Genomic DNA, 7,208 nt, shown 5'->3' with positions numbered 1-7,208 from the left:
CAGGTCAGCACCTCAGGAGTAAATGTCAGTTGGCTTTTCATAGCCGATCRTTCRGAGTATCTCTACYGCTCCTGCTGTCTCTAGAGAGTTGAAAACAGCAGGTCTGGGACAGGTAGCACGTCCGGTGAACAGGTCAGGGTTCCATAGCCGCAGGCAGAACAGTTGAAACTGGAGCAGCAGCACGACCAGGTGGACTGAGGACAGCAAGGTGTCATCAGGCCAAGTAGTTCTGAGGCATGGTCCTAGGGCTCAGGTCCTCCTCCGAGAGAGAGAATTAGAGCGAGCATACTTAACTTCACACAGGACACTGGATAAGACAGGAGAAATACTCCAGATATAACAGACTGACCCTAGCCCCCCGATACATACACTACTGCAGCATAAATACTGGAGGCTTGAGACAGGAGGGGTCGGGAGACACTGTGGCCCCGTCCGACTATACCCCCGGACAGGGCCGAACAGGCAGGATATAACCCCATCCACATTGCCAAAGCACAGCCCCCACACCACTAGAGGGATATCTTCAACCACCAACTTACCATCCTGAGACAAGGACGAGTATAGCCCACAAAGATCTCCGCCACGGCACAAACCAACGGTGGGGTAGAAGACCATGTCAGTGGCTCAACCCACTCAAGTGAACCACCCCACCCTCTAGCTTGTTCAAAATTGGACGGCATGGAATAGCACCAGTAAGCCAGTGACTCAGCCCCTGTAACAGGGTTAGAGGCAGAGAATCCCAGTGGAGAGAGGGGACCCGGCTAGGCAGAGACAGCAAGGGCGGTTCGTTGCTCCAGAGCCTTTCCGTTCACCTTCACACTCCTGGGCCAGACTACATTCAATCATATGACCTACTGAAGAGATGATTCTTCAGTAAAGACTTACAGGTGACTCAGCCCCTGTAATAGGATTTATGGCAGAGGATCCCAGTTTTTTATTAATTTTTGTATTTTATTCCACCTTTATTTAAGTAGGTAGGCTAGTTGAGAACAAGTTCTCATTTACAACTGCGACCTGGCCAAGATAAAGCAAAGCAGTGCGACACAAACAACAACACAGAGTTACACATGGAATAAACAAGAGTACAGTCAATAGCACAAAAGAAAGAAAGTCTATATACAGTGTGTGCAAATGGCATGAGGCAGTAAGGCAATAAATAGGCCATAGTAGCGAAGTAATTACAATTTAGCAAATTAACACGAGTGATAGATGTGCAGATGATGATGTGCAAGTAGAAATACTGGTGTGCAAAAGAGCAGAAAAGTAAACAAACAATTTGGGGATGAGGTAGGTAGATTGGATGGGCTATTTACAGATGGGACTATGTACAGCTGCAGCGATCGGTTAGCTGCTCAGATAGCTGATGTTTAAAGTTAGTGAGGGAAATATGTCTCCAGCTTCAGCGACTTAAACATTTTTAAAATTATTTTGCAGTTCATTCCAGTCATTGGCAGCAGAGAACTGGATGGAAAAGCAGCGAAAGGATGTGTTGGCATTGGGGGTGCCGGAATTACTGGAGCGGTCTACGGTGTGGTGTTGCTTGTGACCAGTGAGAATACTGCTGGAGCGCGCGTGCTACGGGTGGGTGTTGCTATGGTGACCAGTGAGATATACCTGCTGGAGCGCGTGCTACGGGTGGGTGTTGCTATGGTGACCAGTGAGATATACTGCTGGAGCGCGTGCTACGGGTGGGTGTTGCTATGGTGACCAGTGAGTATACCTGCTGGACGCGTGCTACGGGTGGGTGTTGCTATGGTGACCAGTGAGATATACGCGGCAGCGACTGCTGACTGGTGGTGTTGCTATGGTGACCAGTGAGATATACCTGCTGGAGCGCGTGCTAGGGGGTGTTGCTATGGTGACCAGTGAGAATACCTGGCTGAGCGCGTGCTACGGGTGGTGTTGCTATGGTGACAGTGAATTACCTGCTGAGGCGTGCTAGCGGGGGGTGTTGCTATGTGGACCAGTGAGATATTACTGCTGGAGCGCGTGCTACGGTGGTGGGTGTTGCTAGGTGACCAGTGAGATATACCTGTGGAGCGCGTGCTACGGGTGGGTGTTGCTATCGTGACCAGTGAGATATACCTGCTGGAGCGCGTGCTACGGTGGGGGTGTTGCTATGTGACCAGTGAGCTGAGATAGGGTGGAGCTTTACCAAGCAAAGACTTATAGATGACCTGGAGCCAGTGGGTTTGGCGACAATATGTAGTGAGGGCCATCCAACGAGAGCATACAGGTCGCAGTGGTGGGTAGTATATGGGGCTTTGTGTTTCAAAACGATGGCACTGTGATAGACTGCATCCCATTTGCTGAGTATAGTGTTGGAGGCATTTTGTAAATGACATCGCCGAAGTCGAGGATCGGTATAGAGTGTCAGTTTTACTAGGGTATGTTTGGCGGCGAGTGAAGGAGGCTTTGTGAGAAATAGGAATCCGATTCTAGATGTAATTTTGGATTGGAGATGTTTGTGATATGAGTCTGGAAGGAGAGTTTGCAGTTTAGCCAGACCTAGGTACTTATAGATGTCCACATATTCTAGTCGGAACTCCAGGGTGGTGATGCTGTCGGGCGTGCGGTTGCAGGCAGCGAACGGTTAAAGCATTCGCATTTGGTTTTACTAGCGTTTAAGAGCACTGGAGGCCACGAGAGGAGTGTTGATTGGCATTGGAGCTCGTTTGGAGGTTTGTTAACAGTGTCCAAAGAGGGCCAGATGTTACAGAAAGGTGCCGTCTGCAAGGAGGTGATCAGGGAATCAGCAGTTGATATATACGAGAAAAGAGTCGCCGAGAATTGACATGAGTTGAAAAGCCTTAGAACGGCTGCTACATTATAAAAAATTGCGTGCATTATACAAAATAAAACCCTTTATAATTAAAGGATTGGCGCTTCTCATGTTATGATATCAGTTACTCAACAAACACGATTAATCAGACACATTTTCCACAACAATTTACCCTTTGTTCGTTCTTTGCGCTCCTGTCTTTGTCATCTTTCTCGCTAACTTACTCAACTTGATTTCAATTCAAATGACACTTTGCTACCACCATCTCTCACCAACCTTACAGCAAAACTCGAGAGGGAGGGGTCCGACTGGCATGGGTCCTTTAAAAAGGGAGGGAGACGTAGGACTCAATCTCAGCCAAAGGGAGAGTTAGAACACTCACAGGCAGGATTTCAGAAAGGGAGATTTCAACATCTGTTCATCTAATACTGTATGTGAATGTATCCAAATAGCCCTCTATTCCCTATGTGCACTACTTTTGACCAGCCATAGTGTGAATATGTTGCCCTGACAATGTAGTGCACTTGTTGAAGGATAATGGCTAATTCACAAACTTCCCACTACTCACCTTTCCCTGGACACCGCCCCTTCCTGCTGACTCACCACACCTGAACTCACTCTGCTAATCACCAATTCCTCTTCCATTCTTATGGTATATAAGCAGCTTGTTTAACCTGGGTTTGTTCAGTATTTGTGGTGTCTCAGTTTCTTTATTGGTCCTGTTGTTGGTTGGCTAAAGTAAATTCCTGCTATTTTAACTTTTTAAATTCCTGCGTTGTGACATAATATCCTGTTCATCCTAGCTTGTGTATTGTTATGGTGTGTAATACTGGGCTAGCTACCTTTAATATAACTGTAAGTGAAGTGTTACAGCTTGTGAGATGAGACATTGTCCAAAATGTCCCTGCTAGCAGAATGTGACTTACATCTATAATCCTGTAGACTGTTCTGCTCGGTTGCCTTTTGCACTGCGTCTCAGTGAACAAGGAACTATGAAATGCCGTTTTACTTTCACCCCCCCCCAATCAAAAATGGATTTCCATGATGTACTCAGCTGTCTAGCTAATCCACCTCACCATATGGCAACCATGCTGGGCCAGACTGGAAGTAGAGGAAACATGGACGTGCAAAGCCTGAACAAAACATTGGCAGCCATATTTGGCTGGGTAGTGTCTAAACTAGATTTAGGTATTGATCACTGCTCAGTGCTGTAAATGATGACTAATCAGAACCATCTAGTGTATTATGGATATATCTTCAGAGGTGGGACACATGCTGCTAGCAGGTACCTCATTGAACCATGTTCTGCAAGCTGTTGCTATGGAATGTCCTTTGATCTTGCTTCATTAATTAATAGGTCTAATATTGGACTGTGGTGTAGCTTACTGGTCAGTCGTATGTTAATGTGGTGGGTACCCTCCAGCACCACGACGTCTTATCACAGCCTTTCCTGATGGCCATTTCACCTTACCCACTGGTGTTACAAGCCACGAAGCCTTACCTGCCAGCCTTTTGTACTGTGCTTTTATTTTTTTGTTGGATAATAAAAGAACCAGAATGGAAAATGGTTCAACCATAATGCCTGTATTCTGACAGAGTTGGCAATAGCCAAAGCTGTAGGGCATTTCTACATTTGGGAACTAGACCTCTATTACTCCTGTCTGAGTGGAGAGAAATACGTGCCCAGAAATTCTCCTCAGCCCAGCTTAGGGATTAGGTTGGTGTTTAGGAAAGCAGACATATTCCTGTTCTAATCTACTGTGTGTGGAGTTGAATTTATTTATTTTTATGTAATTTTACAAGGTAATTTGAATGAACATGTTCTCATTTACAGCAACGACCTGGGGAATAGTTACAGGGGAGAGGGAAATGAATGAGACTATTGTAAACTGGGGGTTATTAGGTAACCGTGATGGTTTGAGGGCCAGATTTGGAATATGGCCAGGACACCGGGCTTAACACCTCTACTCTTACAATAAGTGCCATGGGATCTTTAATGACCTTAGAGAGTCAGGACACTCGTTTAACTTCTTTGGTATAGGGGGCAGCATTTTCACTTTTGGCTGAATTTTGTGCCCATAGTGAACTGCCTCCTACTCTGTCCCACATGCTAATATATGCATATTATTATTACTATTGGATAGAAAAAACACTGAAGTTTCTAAAACTGTTTGAATGATATCTGAGTATAACAGAACTCATATGGCAGGCAAAAACCTGAGAAATAATCCAAAAAGGAAAATAATATTCTGAGTCGTCGTTAAAGTCATCGCCTAATCAATTCCCTGTAATATATGGATCTGTTTGCACTTCATAAGCCTTCCACTAGATGTCAATAGTCAGTAGAACGTGGAATGAAGCTTATGCTGTGTTGTGGGACCGGATTGGAGGGGAAAGAGTCAGTGTTCTGGCAGATTGCCAGTTCTTGGTCATGCGCTTTCCTCATGTTGTCACCTTGCGTTCCATTACTTATACAGACATGAAAGAATGCTTCGGTTGGAACGTTATTGGATATAAATGATAACAACATCCTGAAGATTGATTCTCTACTAAGTTTGACCAGTTTATTCGACCTGTTATAGACCTTTTTGAAGTTTTCGTCCGACGTTTGCCTGCATCTGCGCGAGCGTTTGGACACGTGTACTACACATGCTAGCAAAATTTGCTAATTGGACATAAGTAATGGACATTATCGAACAAAAGAACGATTTATTGTGGAACTAGGATTCCTGGCACTGCATTCTGATGAAGATAATCAAAGGTAAGGGAATATTTATGATGTAATTTCGTATTTCTGTTGACTCCAACATGGCGGAGAAATGTTGTTACTATCTGAGCGCCGTCTCAGATTATTGCATGGTGTGCTTTTTACGTAAAGTTTCTTTGAAATCTGACACAGCGGTTGCATTAGGAACAAGTGTATCTTTATATGTAAAACATGTATTTTTCATCAAAGTTTATGATGACTATTTCTGTTATTTGACGTGGCTCTCTGTAATTACTCTGGAAATTTGAGGCATTTCTGAACATGGCGCCGATGTAAACCGAGATTTGTGGAAATAAATATGCACATTATCGAACAAAACAAATGTATTGTGTAACATGATGTCATGAGTGTCATCTGATGTTCAAAGATTAGTGATTAATTTTATCTCTATTTCTGGTTTTTGTTACTACTATCTTTTGCTGGGAAAATGGCTGTTTTTTTGTGGCTATGTACTGAGCTAACATAATTGTTTGGTGTGCTTTCCCTGTAAATCCTTTTTGAAATCAGACATGTTGGCTTGATTCACAACATGTGTGATTTCATGAAAGATTGATTTTTATAGTAATATATTTGGAGTGCTACATTTTTTTTCTGGATTTTGGCCAAGTGGGACGCTACCGTCCCACCTATCCTAGAGCGGTAACGTCCCATCCGAAAGACGGCACCCTACGCAGGGGAGTGTTCCCAATCCCTGCCCTGGGGCATTGGGAAATACATTTTTTTAAACCAGAGGAAAGAGTTCCTCCTACTGGCACTCCAACACGACTTCCCGCAGCATCTGGTCTCCCATCCAGGGACTGACCAGGACCAACCCTGCTTAGCTTCAGAAGGAAGCCAGCAGTGGTATGCTGCTGGCAATCTGTGAATAGTACTGGAATACATCGGATAAGTGGAATGGCTGGGGTACGTGTAGAGGTCAGGGGAACACTACACTCCCCTAAACACTGAAGTTTTCACTGAATTGGTTTTGATGGCTTCACTCTTTGTTTCTCTCAGGAGACTCCATGACCATGTTGACCAGWCTTCTGCTTCTCAGTGCTGCCTTTGCTCTAGGAGATGCACGTAAGAGTCCACTTTTCTTGACTCGTTCTGTATGTTTGTTGTAGCAGAGGTGACTGACTGATCTACAATTAATATTGTAGCTGTGATTTGTAGTTCTGTCTCCACTAGCCTTTAAAGCCACATGTAACTTCTCCTTACAGATTCAATTCTAGAAGAAGACTTGTGTCCTTCCGGTTGGACCAAATTTGGATCAAGCTGCTTAATGTTTGTAAAGACTACAAGGAGCTGGCCTGAAGCAGAGGTATCACCCTTACATCTACTGTGAATTTGAAGGGGAAGTGTTGTTGAAATTAGGTGTGACTAGTTGCCTCATTAACCCAACGAGAGATCCCGTTGTCGGGCCATTAGTTAGTGGTGTAAAGAACTTAGGTACTACTTGAAAGTATTTCTACTTAAGTTGTTTTTGGGGGTATCTTTACTTTACTATTTATATTTTTGACTACTTTCACTTCACTACATTCCTAAAGAAAACAATGTACTTTTTACTCCATACATTTTCCCTGACACCCAAAAGTACTCGTTACATTTTGAACGATTAGCAGGACAGAAAAATGGTCCAACTCACTTATCAAGAGAACATCCCTGGTCATCCCTGCT

General features: G+C 44.2%; 1 long non-coding RNA gene across 1 annotated transcript; it reads left to right on the top strand.

Annotated features, from left to right (window-relative positions):
* Positions 1-3,362: 3,362 nt before the first annotated feature.
* On the top strand, positions 3,363-6,879 carry LOC139026951 (uncharacterized). The gene is made up of 3 exons (XR_011478961.1): positions 3,363-3,520; positions 6,546-6,611; positions 6,752-6,879. It is a non-coding gene; the product is annotated as an uncharacterized lncRNA (long non-coding RNA).
* The last annotated feature ends 329 nt before the right edge of the window (positions 6,880-7,208 follow it).

The sequence above is a fragment of the Salvelinus sp. IW2-2015 genome, unplaced genomic scaffold (genome assembly GCF_002910315.2).
Source record: "Salvelinus sp. IW2-2015 unplaced genomic scaffold, ASM291031v2 Un_scaffold6457, whole genome shotgun sequence".
NCBI classification, from domain to species: Eukaryota; Metazoa; Chordata; class Actinopteri; order Salmoniformes; family Salmonidae; genus Salvelinus; species Salvelinus sp. IW2-2015.
This window is presented reverse-complemented; position numbering and strand designations above follow the sequence as displayed.